Source organism: Xenopus laevis, chromosome 6L, assembly GCF_017654675.1.
Source record: "Xenopus laevis strain J_2021 chromosome 6L, Xenopus_laevis_v10.1, whole genome shotgun sequence".
NCBI lineage: Eukaryota > Metazoa > Chordata > Amphibia > Anura > Pipidae > Xenopus > Xenopus laevis.
Window position 1 is genome coordinate 128519014 of NC_054381.1, and position 22178 is coordinate 128541191.

General features: G+C 38.6%; 1 protein-coding gene and 1 long non-coding RNA gene across 2 annotated transcripts in view; one reads left to right on the forward strand and one right to left on the reverse strand.

Moving 5' to 3' along the window:
• Nucleotides 1-3099, reverse strand: part of slco5a1.L (solute carrier organic anion transporter family member 5A1 L homeolog) — a 60955-nt gene extending 57856 nt beyond the window's left edge. The window contains exon 1 of the mRNA XM_018268078.2: nucleotides 2741-3099. The gene's annotated coding sequence lies outside the window, so the exon portion shown is untranslated. The remainder of the gene's footprint in view (nucleotides 1-2740) is intronic.
• A 15657-nt stretch (nucleotides 3100-18756) lies between these two features.
• Nucleotides 18757-20779, forward strand: LOC121394882. The gene is made up of 4 exons (XR_005962063.1): nucleotides 18757-19104; nucleotides 19394-19450; nucleotides 20309-20431; nucleotides 20676-20779. It is a non-coding gene; the product is annotated as an uncharacterized LOC121394882 (long non-coding RNA).
• The last annotated feature ends 1399 nt before the right edge of the window (nucleotides 20780-22178 follow it).

The window sequence follows — 22178 nt, forward strand, 5'->3', positions numbered from 1 at the left end:
TGGAGCTTTCTGGATAACTGGTTTCTGGATAACAGATCCAATACCTGTACCGGACTAACTAATTGACGAAAACATACAAAGGATTTTGACTTTTTGGTGTTGCTTATTCTTTAAAGTTAGAGAGAATAATCCAGCATACAGGAATTAAGACTAACAATAGCAATCGAATAACTCTACTGATAATATGGGACAGCTGAATGAGCTGTGATGCTTTCCATAGCTCAGTGTATAAATCTCCATATATAAGCTTTTAACTGATAACTCTCTATACATGTATTACGCTTGTCCGTTTCCAGCAACCAATGCTCTAGGCAATGCATCCTAATTAATATCAATGAATCATACAGTGCCAAGACACTATGCTGAAACAGCTAATTTGTACCCAGAGGAATAGGCAGTGCATTTATCATTGATATGTGGCACTTCACTCCCAGCACAGCAAAGGTTAAAACTGCAACTACATACATACTATTCCAGGTTATATGTGTAATGGAGGGCTGTGTATATACCGTATACAGGTATGGGACCGGTTATCCAGAATGCTCGGGACCTGGGGGTTTCCGGATAATGGATCTTTATGTAATTTGGATCTTTATACCTTAGGTATACTAGAAAGCCATGTAAACATTAAATAACCCCAATAGGCTGGTTTTGATTCCAGTAAGGATAAATGATATCTTAATTACCATTGGGAGGGGAGTCTATATAGCTAGCTCATAATATACACATGAGTCAAACGGACTTGCCCCAGTTCCCAAGGCACCAACAGAAAACTATATAGCTAAGATATGTGTCCCAAGGCTTATTTATTATTTATTAAATATCACATTAAAATGGTACATACTGAACCCATATGGACACCTTACACGTTTCATACCATCCGATACTTAATCATAGGTGTGTTTTGGGGCCATATAGGGTCAGTATGTAACATTTTAATAGGATATTTAATACATTTTTGATTTTTAACTCATTTTGAGCCTTGGGACATATATCTTCGATATATCGTTAATTATATCTTACTCGGGACTGAGTACAAACTACTGGTTTATTATTACAGAGAAAAAGGAAAAATTTGGATTATTTGGATAAAATGGAGTCTATGGGAGATGGTCCGTAATTTGGAGCTTTCTTGATAACCGGTTTCCAGATAGCAGAGCACATACCTGTATATAAAATGTGTGTGTGATGGAGGTGCAGTTGTTACTAGGACATCTACTGTTGTGCCACATTAGTAGATTAGTATTGTCTATATGTGACAAAAGAAGAATGGCTTTATTTAATGAGAACTAGCAGTGTATGTGGTTTTGAGCCAAGCAAGAATGGAAAGGTCAGAGTGGCAGCAGAACTATAAATACCCACACAGAGCTAAATATTCAGTTACGTACAGCAGGGAATGGACTATCTCCAGCAGGCAGTTTGTCCCGGCACTTGTGCTCTGCTGTTCAAGTTCTGATATATAGTTACACACAAAAAAAAAAGCAGTGCATGGATTTGGGCAGCACAGAGGCATTAAAGGCTTTGTTACAGCAGAGAGTGAAGCGAGTAAGGGCCCTGCACACAAAGCAAAGAGCCGAGTGCAGCGCAATCCATTCATTGCTGGGGGGAAGCACATTACTCTATAACTCAGGTATGGGTATGTTCCCTGTGCATAGACAGTACAAGCACTGTACAGAGCGATGGATCCGCTTACCAGGGATAACCCAGTGCACAGTACAATTACAGTGGAAGAACGAGTGAGATCCTGCAATAACCCCTTTTCCCAGGTAACACTATCCAGCCCCCTGAGCTGCCTCCTTTCAGCATTCATCTTGATCAGAGAGGAGCAGCCACGACCCGAGGGGGTGTGTGAGGTGTTTTTGGCAGGTGCTGCAGGAAGAATAAAGGAGGATATCTGGGAGTCACAGAGGTTAAACCCAAGTGACAACACTTAACACTTTGACTGCTGGGAAAGAGCCATGCTATAAGAGAGAATAGAAGGGAGAGCTGCTAAACATTATGATAGTGGTTACAGTGGGACGGGCAATTAAATCGAGTGGGACGGGGCAATTAAATCGAGTGTGAGTGGCAAATTAAATAGAGTGTGAGGAGCAATTGAATACAGTGTGACGGGGCAATTAAATCGAGTGTGAGGGGCAGTAGTGAGGAAGGGTAGGGCAGCAAAGACACATGAAATGAAGACTGCAGCTCAAAGTCAAAGGGTCTATTACATTGTGAGACATTTTATACTTATATAATTGGAATATTGGAATTATAAACTCTAACATCCAGAGAGTTGCAGTTGAACAACTGCTGGAGGGCTGCAGGTTGGACCTCCCTGATTTATATCAATGCACCTTCCACCATTGAGATGGATTGAGATGGGAGCCCAATGCATAGTTCTAGGTTCCCTCTAACTGTGGCCCTTACACTACTGGGGGTTTGCTGAGGCGACCTTTGATCCCAGCCTGCAGAAGCCAAGTACTTTCCCATTGGGCAACGGCGCTTATCAGGGATGATTAGGTAGAAAGGCTGACCAATCAGAACTGTAGCCCAGGCCAGCAGCACCAGGGGCTTCCTCCTTGCTGCCCCTTTGTTCCATGGGGGGGGTTCCATGCGGGGGGGGGGGGGGGGGTGTGTGTGTGTGTGTGTGTGTGTGTGTGTGTGTGGGGGGGGGGGTGTAATCCCATGCGCGTCCCTTTGTCTCTCAGTGTGTGACAAGTAGCAGAGCAGCAGTCCTGATACAAGAGACGGCACTTACCCTGAGGTGAAGGTCAGAAGCCGGGATACTCTTACTGACCGTCACTGACACTACTGCTGCTTATTGCGAGGAGTGTGACTGGACCAAGTAACGGGAAAGCTTGCTGTTCTGCTGTTGGTACAGTCCGTCCCACGATCAGCTGCCTCTCCTCTCCCTGGTCCCGTTATACCAGCGAGCGACTGGCTTTTTCACCCAGGACAACATCCACTCTCCTTTCTCTCTGTCTCAATCTGCTCTGATGGAAAGCAAAAAGGCAAATGCAGCCCCAGCAGCCAATCACACAGCCGGGAACAGAGAGTCAGCAGAAGGCGTTGCTATTATCCACCTGTCCCCTCCCCCCTGCTCTAGGCTCCTCCTGTATCTGCTGCTCAGGAAGAATAGAGAGCAGTGACTAAGGTCCCCTGGGTGTCAGGCTTTACAAGGACTCAGTATTGGCGACTTGCCTTTATCTGGATAAATTCACCAGCTAACATAAAGCAAATGGGTTTCAAGTTTCAAAGTTCAGTATCTTTATTGTTTCAACTTAAAAAAAAAAACATATTGTGGTTCATTTATCAACACTGGGCAAATTTGCCTATGCTGAATTAAAGGCACGTTGGAATCTATTTTGGATAGAAGTGCTGAATGAAAAGCTGTATAAAATCTTCATTTATTAAATCTTCATTAAAAACACAGAATTCGTCAATGGATGAACAGAGCAGGGGAGTGCAGGGCTCAACGCGTTTCGTGACTACAACTGTCACTTCGTCAGAAGCCACTTAGGGGCAAATTCACTAAGATGCGAAGTTGCACCAGGCGCAACTTCGCCGCACTTCGCCGCACTTTGCCAGGCGTAGTTTCGCCAGCGCTCCGCAAATTCACTAAAATCCGAAGTTGCGCACAGGGGTAGAGTAAGATTGCGAAGTTGCGCTAGCATTGATTCGCTATGTAAAGCGAAGTTACGCTAGCGAAGGCTAATTTGCATACGGCACGAAATTCAAATTTCAATGGAGGAATACGTATCAGCACTACAAATGCCTAGAAAACCTTCAAATCTTCAAATAAAAATTTTATTTTGCCCTACACATGTGCCCACTGTCTAGGTAAGTTGCCATGAGTCAGGAAATGTAGGGGGGAAGGAGGGGAGCCCCAAAAAAAATTTGGATCTTTTTCAGCCTATCACCCATAATGTAGAAAACACGCCAGCGTTTTTTGGGACTTAGAAAAAATTTTGACTTTTTTTGAAACAATCCCTATCTACTTTATTGCGCTTCGCCAGGTCTGAGGTGGCGAAGGAAGTCTATCGTAAAAGGTAGCGTTCAGTACACTGCGCAAGTTAGTGAATTTGCGTAGTTACATCGCTAGCAAAAATTCGCCTGGCGTAAGGGTGCAAAGTAACACTAGCGAAACTACGCCAGCGTTCGTTAGTGAATTTGCGCAGTAACGAAAATGCCAAACGCTAGCGAATTAACGCTTGCGTTCGGCGCTTCGTGAATTTGCCCCTTAGTGTTTGCTTCACCCATGTGACCGGAGTGGAACGTCCTGGATGTTTGGATAGAGCTCCCACCCAGCCCTACATGTGGAGTTCGTTTGTGTGCACCTCCATGCTTCCAAATTTGCCCATGGGCAGTTATACCTATAGCAACCAATCAGTGATTTGCTTTTTAAAGCTGGCTGCAATGAATGCAGCATTTTGATTGGTTGCCATGGGTTACTGCCCATGGGCAAATTTGCACAGTGTTCATAAATGACCCTGAGCGCATCATATGGGAGAAAAGGTATCCTGAGCTGATCACATGCAGGGTTGCCACCTGGCCGGAAAAATGATGGTTGATCCCAATGTTATTAATTGGGGAAAATGATAAATATAAAGGAAGGCCGGCATTTTTTTCCGGAAAAGGTGGCAACCCTAATCACATGATTTACACGATTCGGAGTCCCTGGCTACTGTCTCAGCAGCAATCTGATCCCATAGGGTTTAGTAACACATATAAATACCTCCTTATTACACGCCCCCTCCCTTTAAGAACATTAACCTTTTCATATCCACATGTACAACATCACAAAAATGTATATCAGAAAACAAGCGTAACATGGAGGTGAAAAACATATACAGGCTCAGACTAGGCCGGTGGAACCCAGTGGGCCTCACTGACACAGAACTTCTCCCTGGTGCAACTATTTGCACCCCCAACCCAATGCTACCGTAAAAAAAAAAGGAGTGGTGGCTGGGGGCTCTGAAGACCCCCCCAGTCTGAGGCTGAACATATATATAGTGGAATTACATATTAGCAGACTATTACCCATCAAGTCTCAGGTTCTCAGTAGGTAAATCCAATATGCCTTACATCTTACTAACATTAAATAAAAGTCTCCTCCTGAGCTGATGTCTGGGTTTATCTATTATCTGACCGTTAACATGTTTATAATATATTTGGAGATCGTTGATTTTACATCCCCCCTATCAATCGATAGATATAGACAAGTGTTCTATAAACCCCGCTGTTCGTGTGGTTTTACCCACATATTGGGCTTTACATTAACATATTGCTAGATATCTGAAGTTTTACAATTAAAATACTGTAAAATACTGAAAATACTTTCATAGACCTCCCCTGTAAACAGTAATTCTAAATGTCTGTGATACCTGCAGAAATTCACATGACTTCCAACACCATCTATCACACTTAAAGGACCCCTTAAATCACATCCAAGTGCAATTTTTTTTTGTCATTTGCAGAACTGTACAAACTTGGGGACAACCAATTTGCTAAATTCCTATTCTTCTTATACACAAAAGATGGGATACTAGCCAATATTCTTTCAAAATGGGGCCTCTAATAGGACACCCCAATATTTCTCTTAATATTATGGATCCCCCTCCCATAAGTAGTACAATACCTCACCTTTTTATGCATTGCTCTAGACTGAGGAAACTTTTTCAGCCTCCTGCCTTTATGGGAGTTAATTGCTATCAGCTAAGACTTCCCGTTAATAGGAATTTTTATTAATATTTTCTATTTCCATTAACCTATCCCACAGGAGCATGGCTTGCTCTTGAACGGCACCCCAATATGAGCTTATACACCTAAGGTGGAAAAACTGGCCAACCGGGATGCATTTCATTAACATTTCCAGATGCCCATTATCCACTTGTAATAAAGTATTCTGTGCGATAGGTCTATGGTATAACTAAAAGGTGTTTTCAGTACCCCCCCGTCCAGGTCCGGACTTAGAATTAAAATAGGCCGTGGCATTTCAGGTACACAGAGGCCCACTAAATACTGACTTTCTATGGGACCTTATAGCAGCCTCTATGGCATTTGCCAGAACCCACAGATTGCCAGTCCGGGCCTGCCCCCGTCCCAGTGTCGGACTGGCCCGGTGGGACACGGGGAAAAAACCTAGTGGGCCCCGACCCTCATGGGCCCCTGCCGGGCCAGACCCCTTCTCCTGATGCTTGTTTTTGTTTTTTTTTAAAAAAAGGATTTTAGGGACACGCAGATGGGAGGCCTTGTGCGTATGCGCGCCGAGGGTGCTGCACAGTGCAGCATGGTATGTCACAGTAGGGGGACGGGGGGCCCTGGACTGCAGTCCCGGTGGGCCCAGGGCCCCCCAGTCCGACCCTGCCCCCCCATCCACTGCTTTCAATCCACTGCAAATTCAGTTAAGGGCGAATTGTCACCAGCGAACACTTTGCACCACTTTGTCAGGTGAAAATTAGTTACCACTACGCTAATTCACAAAAAAATGCGAAGTTGTGTCCTGGGCGCCGAATGCTGGCGACTTTAAATTGTCCTCTATGCCTGTTAGTGAATTGCCAATGTCCCTGCGGATGGGACTTGACGCTAGCGTTGGCCACTTCGCCCCTTTCGTGAATCTGCGCCAATGTCTAGAAATGGGATATATTGGTATCAATTTCATATGTAGAGTCTATACTTTTAGTGGATTCATTACAGTAGTCCACAAAAGCTATTGTGGTGGTAGTGATAGGAACATGGACGTTGCAGGTCAAGTTTTTAAATTAAGTTTGCCACATAATGGCCCTTCAGTTGTTGGAAAACTAGGGTTGCTGGTTGTTGACACCTGATATTTATTACGGCCCTGGCTAATAAAATGAAACCGGATGCCAATGATATTAAAGGGGTTGTTCACCTTTAAATTAACTTTTAGTATAATGTGGCCTTTTAGTTATTTAGCTTCTTATTCAGCAATTATCCAGTTTGCAATTTCAACAATCTGGTTGCTAGGGTCCAAGTTACCCTAGCAACAATAGACTGATTTGAATAAGAGACTAGAATATGAATAGGAGAGGGCCCGAAAAATTGTATCATTACAGAGCATTTGTTTTTAGATGGGGTCAGAGACCCCATTTGAAAGTTGGAAAGTGTCAGAAGAAGAAGGCAAATAATTCAAAAACTATGACAAAGAAACAATGTAGGCCAATCAAAAAGTTGCTTAGAATTAGCCTTTCTATAACATATTAAAAGTTAACTTAAAGGTGAACCACCCCTTTAAAAAGGGAAGACCCTTTTTGGTGGCAACCATAGCTGGGAGTTTGACCTCAATAACAAGTAGCCTTGTTATAGCTGCTGTCTCCACCCCCCTGCTACTATAGCACAATCTTACCCAATAAGATGAGATTCAACATTTAATGTCCCTTCCAGAAGCTATTATGCCCACTACTACTATATACACCATACCCCTTATTATACCTGCTATCCTAAAGTCCCATCCCCTTCCCACTGTTACTATAGGCACCATCTCTCCCTACTATACCTGCTATCCCACAGTCACACTCCCTTCCCAGAGACTATTATCCCACTGTTACTATAGGCCCCATCTCTCCCTACTATACCTGCTATCCCACAGTCACACTCCCTTCCCAGAGACTATTATCCCACTGTTACTATAGGCACCATTTCTCCCTACTATACCTGCTAAAACACTGTCACACTCCATTCGCTGAGACTATTAAACCACTGTTACTATGGGCACCATCTCTCCCTATTATACTAGATATCCCACAGTTCAGTGTCGGACTGGGACGCCAGGGGCCCACCCTATAAACCTTAGACCAGGGGCCCACCCAAAAACCTTAGACCAGGGGCCTACCATAAAACCTTAGACCAGGGGCCACTCTCAGTACTATTATTCTTCATCTCCACAATCAACCTCTATTCTCCTAGTCTGTTTTCTTACTATAATCTATTATTCCATCTATTTAGCCTCTTTTTTTCTCATAGAAATAAGGAATGGCCATGAAATAGGCCATATGTTTAGCAGCATGAGGGCCCACTGACACCTTGGCCCACCGGGAGTTTTCCTGGTATCCCGGTGGGCCAGTCCGACACTGCCACAGTTCCTTCCCAGAGACTATTATCCCCACTGCTGCTATAGGCATCATCTCTCCCTACTATACCTGCTATCCCACAGTCACACTCCCTTCCCAGAGACTATTATCCACTGTTACTATAGGCATCATCTCTCCCTACTATACCTGCTATCCCACAGTCACACTCCCTTCCCAGAGACTATTATCCCCACTGCTGCTATAGGCATCATCTCTCCCTACAGGGTCGTACTGGCCCATTGGCTCACGTAACTTACATATCAAGCAATGACAGTGCAGAGGAGCCTGATGCAGCAGCCAATGAATTAAATCATTTAAGGGAAAATTACTCAGACACCCAATGAACTGACTGACTTATTAGCACATTCGTTATTTTAACTATTTGTATAAACAACTTATTATACAGTAACAGCCATTTATATAGGAATCAATTTCAGCATTTAAATAACTAGAAATTGGTAGAAAGGAGATCTTTGTATTGATGTATATAATAAAAAATGTAATAAAAAAGGGATCTGACTTGCATCAGTATATTAGCAGTGAATAGAAAAGAGAAAAAGATATCCCTTTATCAATCAAAGCATATTCACATTCAGAAAAAAAAGTTTTTTTTAAAAACCACGGCTTCTATACAAAAACTGTATGTTTGCACCTCGTGTCAATTTGTAGGTTATTATTGTATTATTTATCAATAGATTACCCTTTTGGGAAGTGCTTAAACTAAAAATCTATATTTATATAAAGTGCTAGTGTAATAAGTTAGTCTAATTCATTTACTTTCTTTGTTAACCCTTAAAGTGCCTTAGTGCTATTTAAAATTTAAGGTGACTTGTTGTGTAATAAATTCTTAGCAGCTTTATATTATTTTTTAATTCATTATCTCTTACATATAAATATCCAATTAATAAGTTATAAAGTGAATAAGTGCTTAAAAAAATTCATATACTTGCTCTGATTGCATAAAAAGTAGCAAAAAGGGAAATAATAGTAGATGGAGAAGTCCCGTTTAGGCTATCTTATTTTTTTTTCTAACTTCAGGACCCCACTAAGCTGGAGAAGTCAGGGCTTCTGGGACTGTGGTCTCAATATTACCTTATCTGACTTGTAAAAGAACTCGCTATCCTACAAAACCACAAATCCCAGGGCCCTTAAAAGAGAAAGCAGGTTGCTGAGAGAGAGAAAGGATTTCTGAGCAAGGACCAATAAAAAACCGTTTTCTATAACCGATTTTTCTTAAAAAAAAAACCCAAACGTTCAGTTAAAAATGATTTAAACCTTCTATATAAGAAGCTGCCAACGCTCGTTTCGCATTAGCTTTTTCATAGGCAATATGGATTGTTCGGGACGCCGAATATTTATCTATTTATTTACCAGTATATTATACATTCATATATTTACACTGTATACATAATAATAAAAGGGTCAACAAATAAACAAACAGCATTTTAACCATAATAACCGCTTTGAAATAATTGTAGAACTATGTGCAGTTTTTATGCTCATTTTGTATCCTCTGATCAGCAGCTAGTCATGTGACATATCATTGTGATGTCATAATGGACATTATGACAGGTTTTCCAGCTGTTCATAACCAGCCCAGACTGTTTCATTCTTGATCAGGAGACTGAGGTGAGTGGAGCTCATGACACGCTGGGGAAATTTTTAAAATAACAATATTAATATAAATATAACGGTAGCTGCTGGATAGGCCTTATTAGTGTCTGCTAGTGGGGTAAATGCAGGGGGGGTTGCTTGGCCTGACAAACAACAATGGTGGCATTGCCTGTACTAATAGCTTATATATAATATTAGCACATTCCTTTTTTTATTTAACATACATATAGCAATGCAATAGAGTTATTATAATATCATAGCACCACCAACAAACAACATATTCCATTTTAAACACAATCTCAATACAGTCTTTCTATTTGCATTAATTTGTAAGTGTCCTTAAGAGAGCAGATTATCTGCTAAACCTGAATTTCCTGACCGTAGTTTGCAGGTGTGATGTCATAATGTGACACATAATACATTGTGATGTCACAGTGCACACATAGTTAATGTTTGAAAACAAGCTCTAACTGCCTCATTCTGTATCAGGCAACTGAGGTGAGTGGAGCTCATGACACGCTGGGGAAATTTTTAAAATAACAATATTAATATAAATATAAAGTGGGGTAAATGCAGGTGGGGGTTGCTTGGCCTAACAAACAACAATGGTGGCATTGCCTGTACTAATAGCCTATATATAATATTAGCACATTCCTTATTTTCATTTAAAATACATATAGCAATGCAATAGAGTTATTATAATATCATAGCGCCACCAACAAACGACATATTCCATTTTAAACACAATCTCAATACAGTCTTTCTATTTGTATTAATTTGTAACTGTCCTTAAGAGAGCAGATTATCTGCTAAGCCTGAATTTCCTGAACGTAGTTTTCAGGTGTGATGTCATAATGGGACACATGATACATTGTGATGTCACAGTGCACACAGAGTTAATGTTTGAAAACAAGCTCTAACTGCCTCATTCTGTATCAGGCAACTGAGGTGAGTGGAGCTCATGACACGCTTGGGAAATTTTTAAAATAACAATATTAATATAAATATAAAGGTAGCTGCTGGATAGGCCTTATTAGTGTCTGCTAGTGGGGTAAATGCAGGGGGGGTTGCTTGGCCTGACAAACAACAATGGTGGCATTGCCTGTACTAATAGCCTATATATAATATTAGCACATTCCTTATTTCCATTTAACATACATATAGCAATGCAATAGAGTTATTATAATATCATAGTGCAGCCAACAAACAACATATTCCATTTTAAACATGTTCTCAATACAGTCTTTCTATTTGCATTAATTTGTAACTGTCCTTAAAAGAGCAGATTATCTGCTAATTCTGAATATAGTTTGCAGGTGTGATGTCATAATGTGCCACATAATACATTGTGATGTCACAGTGCACACAGAGTTAATGTTTGAAAACAAGCTCTAACTGCCTCATTCTGTATCAGGCAACTGAGGTGAGTGGAGCTCATCATCATACACTGGGGAAAATGTTAGAAAAATTAATATTCATATTCATATAGCTGCTGAGTAGGGCTTAGTATCTGTTAGTTGGGTAATTGCAAACCATTTGAGTTTGAAGGGGATGAAGTGCTTGGCCCTACAGACAATAATGGTCGCATTCCCTTTACTAATGGTATACATATGTACATATATTATACATTACCTATTTTCATCTACATATAGCAATATAATTGGATATAGTTGTTGTGTAGGCCTAAGTATCTTCTAGTGGAGTAATTATGGGGATATGAAAACATATTAGTGTGCTTCAAATTGCTGATAGTTTTTTCTAGTCATTAATTGTCACTCTAATGTTACCTTAATGTTACTGGACATTCATTTTCAATTAACTGTTAAAAAATCAATCATCCTTATTTATAACCAATTCATAGGATTATTACATTGTGTGTAACCAATGATTTTTCTCTCTCCACAGAAAGAATATTCTACATAAAATTCAACAAAAACAATTTTCGACATATAAATCAACAGAAAGAATTTTTGAAATACAAATCAACAGAAAGAGTTTTTGACATACAAATCAACAGAAAGAGTTTTTGACATACAAATCAACAGAAAGACTTATCGACATACAAAAAATCATCATGTTTCGACGCATATGCAGTATTTTCAAATGTTTTACGAAAGTAAGGGTTTTTTTATACTCATATCCTAGATTTTAAGTTTGTATGGAAAAACTGTGTAAACTGTTAATGACAAACTAAAATGCATGTGATGAAAATTAAAATTTCATCAAATGTACCTTTGAAAACGAAAGTGCTATAAATATAATTTTTCCTGTGAACTGATTCAAATTTGAGTTCACTGGCATAACTATAGAGGAAGCAGACCCCGCAGTCATGGCCCAAGGAACAGGGGGGCCTGGACCATCATGGGGTTCTCTTTCTCTATAGCTGTTTAAGGCAGAAGAAATCCCCCCCAGCCGCTCTCCTACCTCCAGCCAGGGAGCAGGGGAAGCAGATGGGTGGGGGACATCAGTGGTGGCAGGAAATGTCAGCCAGGTGCAGGGAGTGGGCGGGTGGACAGCTTTGGGTAGGTATTGCTGTGCGCTGGCCCCTCCAAAGATTTATTTGTGGGGGGGGCCTGGAGCCAGAAAGCTACGGCACACTTTAAGCGATTTAGTGAATTTGTTTCCCCATGTTGAAGCTGTAACAGTTACATGGTGGGATGTAGCTTTACTTTATGATAATTTTGCATATCTAATAGAAAAATATTCATGATTGCAAATAGGGATGCACTGAATCCAGGATTCAGTTCTGGATTCTGGCAGGATTCGGCTTTTTCAGCAGGATTCGAATTCGGCCGAATCCTTCTGCCCGGCCGAACCGAATCCTAATTTGCATATGCAAATTAGGGGGCGGGCGGGAGGGAAATTGTGTGACTTTTTGTTACAAAACAAGGAAGTAAAAATGTTTTCCACTTCCCACCCCTAATTTTATATATATATGCATGTGCAAATTCGGATTCAGTCCGGTATTCTGCCAAATTTTAGGATTAGGGTGTTTGGCTGAATCCAAAATAGTGGATTTGGTGCATCTCTAATTACAAATTTCATATATCTTTGATTTTGGGTAGATCTAAACCAAATCCTTTTATTACTCACTGTAAGAAACAGCTTATAATAGCCTTATATTTTGTACATTTTTTGAATCTCTAATATTAAATAATACCTTCATTTGTTACAAGAAAAAAGTGGTAAAACCCCCCACTTTCTTAAATACAATTTAAAAAAATGTTTTAACTTGTAAACACAATTAGTATAAAGTTGATTTGTAATTAGTGAGTTGGTGTACAGAAATTCATTAGTTGCATTAAAGTTCCAGTGCTTAAGTAGTACAATTAATACCCGTGACTGTAAAATAAATTACTAGTTTTTTAAAAAATTAAATAGCAGTAAATCATACCTCCCTCTCTCTTAAAGGTGAATTTCCTATAACAATAGGTCTGTCTCTTTTTCTTGTTTTGTAATTAAATAATACCTTGTTTTCTGTATTGCTTTATAAGGAAAATGGTTTTAGAGGTTGGGTTCCTAATGGACCTATTCATTTAGTTACACCTTGATCATTGCCTCTAATATTCAAACTTATTTTCTTTTGCCAGGTTAAAGAAGTTAAAGAAGAGAAAAATGAAGTCATTTTGGTAAGTAGAGAAACTTTTCATACATAAACATTTTGTTAAAGATGTAGGATAATGTAATGATTTTAAAAGTAAATTTTAATGTTGTAAAATGTAATAAAACTTAAAAACACTCCAAACCTTCTAGCAGAAATAACACTCTTCTTGAACTATGATGCATAGCCTAGCATATGTTACTCCCAAGGGGCCACATTTGTTCAGTTTGTTAATTAGATTTTGTTAAATTACAAGTCAGATTTATCTGTGGATCATTAGACACCAACTCTACACAAATGTATCTAACATTTCAGTTGATTTACAGATTTGACCATTGCTACTTACTTACCAACAATCACCTAATTGCTAAGCAGGGCCGGAACAAGGGGTAGGCAGAGTAGGCACGTGCCTAGGGTGCAAAGCTGGAGGGGCGCCAGGCACGCACCTTCTCTGCCTCTGCTATCTCCTAGTCCGGTCCCTGCTCTGGCCGACGTGCGCGCTGCGCGAGTGCGAAAAACGAAAGTGCACATGTGCACTCGTAGTTTTTTTTCGCGCATGCGCACTTGTGTCTTTTTGCACATGCGCACTCACCTATTGGCTGTTTTGCCGGGCCAGGCTGCCTAGGGCGCCTGCCCGCATTGGCCTGGCACTGTTGCTAAGAACCCATTTCATCGCTAATGTCTAAATATCCTTTTCTTTTCCCGCAAGGGGCAGTCCTATAAGCCCTTGCATTTTTCTTAGAAAATAGATGCCAACCCTGCATTCATTTATACTCAAAACTATATCTCATAGTATAATGTGTCTTTTATTTGTCTTGATCAATAATCTCTTCCCCCCCCCTTTTTTTTAATTTAAACAGGAACTACCAAAGATGTACATAGAAATGCCCTGTTTGGTAAGCAAATAATAGTTTATTATTAGTTATATTTAAATAATATTAAATTAAAGCAACATTACATATATGAATTGTTCTACTTTGCTGTCTTAAACAGGTGCAACCGACTGGATATGGGAATCTCCTCTGCCAGGTAAATATTTAAAAAACACAATTAAAACAAAACAAACCCATAATATCATGGGAAGTATATTTTGGCATTTTCCAACAAGTAATTGATTTCATAATTATATTTTCTTTCAACTAGGAACCAGTAGAAACCACTGTTAATAATATCAGTGAGGTAAATAGGAAAACATGAAACTTTGAAAATACATTTTACTTTTATTAAAGTTGTCTCTGTGTTAGAACTCCTGTTGTTGCTCTCTTACCCAGGGGAAATGTAGAAATTGCCACAGACAACTGCCAAGTAATTGAATAATGGGAATTATTAAAAAAAATTACCTTGTCATAAATGCATGTTTTTGCACCTTCTCTATAAATCAGAATTGATCTGAAATGATCTTTGTCATTCACTCTCTCTCTTAAGTATCATCAACCTGATAATCACAGTATTGATGCTTGAGAGAAAAACATACTGTAGGGATGAGCAAATTTTTGACACCCATAGACTTTAATGCATTTTGGCAAATTTTCGCCGCCAGCAAATTTTTGGCAAAGCGATACGGATCAATTTCGCCCATCCCTACAAACAAGATATTGACATAACACATTACCAACTTTATTTTCCAATATATTGTGTCAGATTGCCATATACAATAGATATTAGTATAGCAACAAATGGATTCATTGTATGTTTTTATTCTTAAACAGAAACAACCTGAGGAAATTATTCCCCATGACAATTGCGAGGAAGAACCTGAGACAAATATTGGCCATAACAGCTGCCAAGAAGAACCTGAAGAAAACAATGGTCATGACATCTGCCAGGAAGAACCTGAGGACAATATTAGCCATCACAGCTATCTGGTAAGTAGTTATAAATGAACTAAAAAAAACAAGAACATGCCTCTTCCCCAACAATACATGGCTTTTTGCTAAATATATTTTAAAGCCTTCTTAGTAAAGCCTTCATTCTTTGTAGAGCTCAATTAATTATCTTACATTTGCTTAACAGAATCAATCATGTAATCTATGTGATCAATAAATCAATAAATCTCTTTTCTAGGAGCAACCTGAGGAGCCTGGCACAGAGATCAGCCAGGGTAATGCCTCAGAGGAAGAAGAAAGTCTAGAAGAACAAGAGGAAGAGAAAATCAATAGTGATGACATGCTTATATCTAGTGGGAAAGAAGAAAGCATTTGTGATGATCTGTTTCCATCACTTGAGGTATGATTTACTATCAAGGACATTGAGACATTTTGTGCATTGAACTTATTGATTTATTGGGACATGTTTAGCCTAATGTTTATTTAGTATGGCTTTGTTTAGGCCCACTAATGTCTGGGAACTTAAAAACCAAACTGCAGTTTAAATCACCAGTCCAGCTCATGCTAAAACACTTCAAGAACTATATATTTTTACAGTATCCAAATAAACTGCAGTGCCCAGAGGGAAGACATCAATGCTTATCACTATAACACCATGCTGCACATATTACATTGCAGCTCTGGAATACATTGAGAACTTTGAAAATACATTTTGCTTTTATTAAAGTTGTCTTTGTGTTAGAACTCCTGTTATATCTCCCAGAGTAGAATGTAGAAATTGCCACAGACAACTGCCGCGTAATTGAATAATGGGAATTATAAAAAACATTTACCTTGTCATAAATGCATGTTTTTTCACCTTCTCTATAAATCAGAATTGATCTGAAATGATCTTTGTCACTCTCTCTCTTAAGTATCATCAACCAGATAATCACAGTATTGATGCTTGAGAGGAAAACATACTGTAGGGATGATCGGATTTTTGCAGCCTTAGACTTTAATGCAGTTTGGCAAATTTTCACCGCCATCGAATTTTCAGCGAAGTGAAATGGGTCAAATTCACCCATCCCTACAAACAAGATATGCACATAACACATTACAACTTCACTTTCCAATACTGCAATACTGCCATATGCAATAGATATTAGTATAGCAACAAATGAATTAATTGTATGTTTTTATTCTTAAACAGAAACAACTTGAGGAAATCATTGTCCATGACATCTGCCAGGAGGAACCTGAGACAAATATTGGCCATTTCCAGGAGCAACCTGAGGAGCCTGGCACAGAGATCAGCCAGGGTAATGCCTCAGAGGAAGAAGAAATTCTAGAAGAACAAGAGGAAGAAGAAAACAATAGTGATGACATGGTTATATGTAGTGATGAAGAAGAAAGCATTTGTGATGATCTGTTTCCATCACTTGAGGTATGATTTGCTATCAAGGACATTAAGACATTTTCTGCATTGAACTGATTTATTGGGACATGTTTAGCGTAATGTTTATTTAGTATGGCTTTGTTTAGGCCCACTAATGTCTGGGAACCTAAAAACCAAACTGCAGTTTAAATCACCAGTTCAGCTCATGCTAAAACACTTTAAGAACTATATATTTTTGGAGTATCCACATAAACTGCAGTGCCCAGAGGGAAGCCATCAATGCTTATCACTACAACACCATGCTGCACACATTACATGGGGAAACCCACAAATGGATCATTTTTTTTCTTTGCAGCTCTGGAATACATTGAAAACTTTGAAAATACATTTTACTTTTATTAAAGTTGTCTTTGTGTTAGAACTCCCGTTATCTCTCTCTTACCCAGGGGAAACCAGAGCAGAATGTAGAAATTGCCACAGACAACTGCCAAGTAATTGAATAATGGGAATTATTAAAAAAAATTACCTTGTCATAAATTCATGTTTTTGCACCTTCTCTATAAATCAGAATTGACCTTAAATTAACTTTGTCATTCACTCTCTCCATTAAGTATCATCAATCAGATAATAACAGTATTGATGCTTGAAAGGAAAACATACGGTAGGGATGAGCAAATTTTTGACGCCCTAGACTTTAATGCATTTTGGCAAATTTTCACCAACGGTGAATTTTTGGCTAAGCGAAATGGGTCAAATTTGCCCACCCCTACTAACAAGATATTCACATAACACATTACCAACTTTATTTTCCAATACTGTGTCACATTGGCATATGCAGTAGATATTAGTATAGCAACAAATGGATTAATTGTATGTTTTTATTCTTAAACAGAAACAACCTGAGGAAATCATTGCCCATGACAATTGCCAGGAAAATCCTGAGACAAATATTGGCCATTTCCAGGAGCAACCTGAGGAGCCTGGCACAGAGATCAGCCAGGGTAATGCCTCAGAGGAAGAAGAAAATCTAGAAGAACAAGAGGAAGAAGAAAACAATAGTGATGACATGGTTATATATAGTGGGGAAGAAGAAAGCATTTGTGATGATCTGTTTCCATCACTTGAGGTATGATTTACTATCAAGGACATTAAGACATTTTGTGCATTGAACTTATTGATTTATTGGGACATGTTTAGCCTAATGTTTATTTAGTATGGCTTTGTTTAGGCCCACTAATGTCTGGGAACCTAAAAACCAAACGGCAGTTTAAATCACCAGTCCAGCTCATGCTAAAACACTTTGGGGCAAACTCACTAAGCGCCGAAGCGCCTAACGCTAGCGTCAATTTGCTAGCGTTGGTCATTTTCGTTACTTTGCAAATTCACTAACGAACGCTGGTGTAAATTCGCTAGTGTTACTTCGCACCCTTACGTCTGGCGAATTTTCGCAACGGACGTAACTACGCAAATTCACTAACGCGCGCATTGTACTGAATGCTACCTTTTATGCTAGACTTCCTTCGCCACCTCAGACCAGGCAAAGTGCAATAGAGTAGATAGAGATTGCTTCAAAAAAAAGTTCAAATTTTACGCAACCACGAATCTTAGTGAATTTGCCCCTTTGTGAACTATATATTTTTGGAGTATCCACATAAACTGCAGTGCCCAGAGGGAAGCCATCAATGCTTATCACTATAACACCATGCTGCACACATTACATGGGGAAACCCACAAACGGGTCATTTTTTCTTTGTAGCTCTGGAATACATTGCCCAAAGTTTAAGGGGGTTATTTACTAAACTTGATTGTTTTTTTTCTGCCCAAGGTTTTTTGGGCAAAAATTGTAATGTTTAGATTAGAAAAAAACCCTCACCATTTCAAACCTGTCACTGTTGTGTATAGGTCAATGGGAGATGTCCTTTTTTGTCTGGTAAACCAAAAAATTTGGGGTTTTTGGGCAATAACCCGAAAAAATTGAGTGATTCAGGATTCAATACAAATAATTTGTACGATTTTGGTTATTGCCCGATTTTATAAAAAAAAAAATTCAAGTTATTTTATTGATACATAAGATAAAATTGTGGATGGGAGTTTGGTCGAGCTTAGTTTAATACAAATATGAGAAATTTGAGTTTCAGTAAATAACTCCCTAAAAGTCTCACACACATTAGTTCTATTAGGACAAACCATAACCCATATACATAAGGCCTCTTTGCTATACTAAATATAAATTATTAAAACTGCTTAACAAGGAACACAGTGAGGAATCTTATGGGGATGCCTCTCAACCTGAACAAACTAAATGAGCAACAAACTAAAAAGAAAAGCTTGCAATATTTATTCTTTTTGTCTATTTACTGAGTTGATCTAAAATAATGTTTTCCTTTACCAGGTCTGCAATGAACATGGATTTGACAAACTATGCCCGGTATGCAAAAACATTTTTTACATTATTATCCCTGTTTTCAGCCTTCTCCCTCTATTCTCCCCCCACCACCTGGCATTATATTGTCTTATTTTCAAATTTTGCATTTTACTTTTTTTTAGGACCCAACTGGCTGGATAGACCTCGAACAATGTATTGGATCAGGAGGATTTGGAGTAATCCATAAGGTCAGATATGAGACTTTAAGATTGTAAGGGGTGGGAATGACCTACCTTTTGTGGCCCTTAACATCTCAATGTAATTCCATATATTGTATATATTTATCTATCTAGTATATAAATATTCATACATATGTCATGTATCACTAAATTGCCACATATGCCACATTTTAAGCAGGATTCATATTTCCTTTTGGAGTTTGTTATTTGTTTCTGAGACTGCAAAGACCCATGTCGTTATACCCAGGTACTTTATCAAATTCAAGTCAAAATTCACCACAAATCTGTTTTCTTTCAGGCATGGCATTTTAAGGAAAAGAAAGAAGTGGCCATAAAAGTGATAAAAGACCTTAGGGTAATGTATATTTTTTACTATTTAATTTAGTATAATGAGAATATTGCAGAAAGTGTTGTGTTACACATACAAATCAACTGCCAGTAAAAAGAGACTTTATAAACCATGATTAGCAAGTCGCCCCCTTATATAATGGATAGTCATAATGCAAAATGGAATTTGTAATGATTAGAAATGGACTTCTTTAAATGCCCCAAGCTCTGCTCAGCCCGGTGAAATATTCACTGGAGGTTTAATTATTTAATAAATGCAAAACTAACTATATCAACTGCTTGTAATATTTGCAGCTTATAAAAGGCAAATGTGTGACTTATATTCATTAATCTCTATGTAACAATACTATAAAATAACCACTCCTAACAGAAGGGGATTTAAATCACACCAAATCACACCAAATCATAACAAAAAAATCATAACTCAGTTCAACACATTGCAAGTAAACACATGGAGCGGCATAGAAGAGAAAGAGGGGAAGTTAGATTCTATGATTGAGAGTGGACGCCATTACAGCACATCACAGAGAGACTTGAGAGAACTGATAACCTTTACTAGCTTTACGCATTCAGAAGCTTCTGATGAAGTGACTCCAGTCACGAAATGCGTAAAGCTAGTTCCCCTGCCCGCTTACACTTTTGTATTCTTAAAATGGATTAATAAAGTTAACTGGCTCTATCCAAGTTTGGTTTCCTCGAGTTCTGATCCGGTGAGGTGATCCCTACTATCAAGTTTGTTTGGGAAGTTAGTATCTGTGGTGTTGGCACTGTGGTACACTGATGGCAAAGTAATGAATTCTATGTTTTACAACAAGGATTAAATAGTTATCAAGACTAATTTAATGATCATTATTTCTGTATCTAGGATAATGAAGAGATCCTTGCTGAACTGTACGTACTTGAACGCGTTTCTGGCCACGACAACTTCCCTGCCTTTTATGGAGCCTGTTATCTACGGCCCAGCATTTCAAATGAAGAGGCGCTATGGGTAAGGATATACTTCTTAAATAAAAGCACACAATGGTCTTGCATTGCACATGCCAAGAAGGAGAAAATCTCAATCAAAGTTAATAAATATAACACTGATTATTTCAGACCCGTTACTGCTACTGATTACTAGGAATGTTACACAGACACACAGACAGATAGATAGATTTTAGGCAACATATATATATATATACACTATAATATTTATATACACTATAAATAAAAACATTTTATTTCTATTCTAGATTGCTATGACAATGTGTGCTGGTGGCTCCGTAGACGCCTTAATTAGGAGCACGCCCAATAGATCCTTGGATGAGACCTGGATTTCATACATATGCTGGAAAGTTTTAAAGGTAAGACAGATATTAACCCCTTCATTGCTTTTCATAATCTCTGCTCAACGACTTTGTATCCTATTAATTCTAGAATATAAAAATATATACATGTTCATCATGATTGCTTTATTCATCTTTCTAGGGCCTGGATTACTTACAGGAACTGAGCGTGATACATCATGATCTCAAGGGCGCCAATATAATGTTAACATCTACGGCCCGTGTGAAGATAAGTAAGTGAAGTTTATTAAGTTTATAGTAAGAATGGGTGCCACAAAGGGAAAGGGTACATTTATTGCTCATCTCAATGCCTAGCTTATCTTAGGCATCATAAAACTTTAAAGGGGATCTCTACCCAAAAACTGCACCTGCATAATTCAAAAATGTCATTCTAAGCAACGTTCCAATATAAAGTCATTGATTTTAAGTTTTTTATGTGCCTCAATCTTTACACTCTTTGCACCTGGTTCAAATCAATAGTCAGCACCAGACAAAAGAAAATACTGATTCAAAAATATATTTTCATTTGTAATAACTGTAGCACCTTTCTGTATTGTCATAGATGTTATTACTGCGTTGTACAAAGTAAATTCATGCTTGTTTCTTTCAATTTCAGTTGATTTTGGCCTTGCCACAATAGGGCCCATCAGTACAAGTAATGCAGGAACCCGCTGTTGGATGGCACCTGAAGTCCATGCATGTTTTACAAGAAGTGTACATTATAACTGCAAGGTATAATTAATAAAATAGTTGTCATTTAGTTTAATCATCTGTAACAATGATTATAATTTGTTTGCTAAATGGGTGTTGTTTTTTGTTTTTATTTTCTAGGTGGATGTGTGGTCTTTAGGAATCACAGCCATAGAAATGGCAGAATACAATCCTCGTAAGTAATCTTAAATAACATTTTGGGTGCGTTTATGTTAATTTGTGGAGGAGTGTTTTTAGGAAGGTCAGGGGGTATCACCCATTCTATAACAATGAAACATGTCAATTGGCCATGAATAAGAGAATCTTTTCATTGCTTTTATTATAATGGTGTCTTCTGTAATTTGCATTAGTTACTTTTCTTTTTAGTGATACACTGGAAAGCAAGATATAACTTCTTGTTTCAGAGACAGGAGCAATCAGATAAAAGATATAGACTGTGACTTTCCTGTATCCCCTTAGGCTAATGGTAAATGATGTGTTTTCTCTTCTGCTGAGAAAATGCAGATACAGCCATATACTGCCCTATATGTCCAATATCTGTCTGTCACTGTGCACACGCTGCAAATTCCATCCAGACTGCATTTATTTACTTGTTATGTATGAAAGAAGGAAATTCTGTCTCTTAATCTCAAAAAGTTAAAATAAATCATCGATTGGTTCTGATAATAGAAACTCATTAGAATATTTGATGTATTCACC